Genomic DNA, 1,659 nt, shown 5'->3' on the forward strand with positions numbered 1-1,659 from the left:
CATCCGATTTTCGTCGTACGACGAAAATCGGATGCAGTGTGAATCCAGCAATTGACACAAGTCGGTCGTGCTTCTCTGATAAATCTAGGACTCTACTCTTACCGTAGGAATTACTAATCAAAAGTTATTTTAATGGGCGCGTTCAAGTTGACAAAGCGGCTAACCTGCTCGCCAAGCAAATGAACATAATTGGTTGTTACTTATAGATCCAACCAATCATATTCAATCGCTCGGTAAGCACGCCTAGCCGCTTTGCCGTCTTGAACTCGCCCAGTGTCATGACATTGGCCAATCATAGCTGTTCCTCTGAAGAATGAAACAACTATGATTGGCCGGTTTCATAAGTACGGATGTTATTAAACACGGTTAAGCGTTCCGTGTAGCAGAGGTCACAGAGGTCATCGATTAGCGTTAATCGGATTTAGCATTTATCATTTGGCATTAGCTGGGAATGTAGCTAGGGATTGTACACAGAACATTACAGAAGACAGAAGACGGAAAACAGACAGAAGCGACAGAACGAAACGTTGGAATTGGAACAAATCGTCATCGAACATGCTGTGATGCGTTTAAATTCAAATTCGACCGTCTTTCGCGTCTCAGTCCCGCTCTAGCCAATCTAGCTTTGGTATAGGCGACCGTCAACAGATGGCAGTATCATTCCGCAGGGCAAGTCGCGCTCTCAACGTTCAGCACGGGCGTTAATTCAAACCATACTGACTCGAAGGAGGTGATGTGGGGGGAGGGCATCCATCCACATTTTGAAAGTAAAAATATAGGTAGTGTGCGTTTCGGAATTTTTGTCGGTCGGACGTCGCGCGAGGGTTGAAAAAGGCGTGGGATACGTGGTAGGTGGGTCGCGGGGCCTCTTACTCGCCAGACGCCAAGTGGCCGCGCTTAAAATGACGTAGGGCACCATACATACGTCTGAGGCGAGGCCGCGCGCGCGCGGCCGCGGACCGCCTACCGAGCAGTACCGACACTCGACTGACTCGACCACTCGACAGTGCTCGACGGTACTGGACAGTACGGAGCTACCGAGGTGTAGTCGGGTGTAGCGATGTGGTCGTGTATGCGTGTGTATACCGTATACTGTATAGTGTATATGCGGTGAGCGGAAACGGTGCGCGGTGTGCCGTCGCGTCGCGCCGCGCGTCGTAGCGATCGGCGGTAGCGTACGGGAAATTGGCCGCGGTGCCTGCCTTCGCCAATGGATGCCAAGCAGCACGGGACGCCATTTTGATATACGGGCGCACATCAAGCGCTTCGCCTCGGTTGCAGTGAAACGCGCTCCGCGAGTCGCTCACCGCCGGCCTGTGTAGGACACGGCCGCGGGGTCGAATTCGGGCCACTCGGGGCGTAACGCCAGTTACGCGAGCTGGCCGGGCATCGCGAATCGCGAGGTGCTTGGTGATGTGGTGCGTGGCGCAACGGATCCCCGTGAGTTTTCGTTGACAAGTGACAGGTGAATCGATCGGGGCCTACGAAAGAGAGAGAGAGAGAGGAGAGAGCGAGCGAGAAAGAGAGAGAGAGAGAGAGCAAGGCTCTTGCTCCTTGTCGTCGTCGTCGTTGTCGTCGTTGTCGTCGTTATCACAGTCATCGTCATTGTCGTGTTTGTTGCGGTCCCGTCTCGCGAGTCTAGAGTGGAGCGAAACGGAG

Source organism: Mycetomoellerius zeteki, unplaced genomic scaffold (assembly GCF_001594055.1).
Source record: "Mycetomoellerius zeteki isolate Tzet28-1 unplaced genomic scaffold, Tzet1.0 scaffold117, whole genome shotgun sequence".
In the NCBI taxonomy this organism is placed as follows: domain Eukaryota; kingdom Metazoa; phylum Arthropoda; class Insecta; order Hymenoptera; family Formicidae; genus Mycetomoellerius; species Mycetomoellerius zeteki.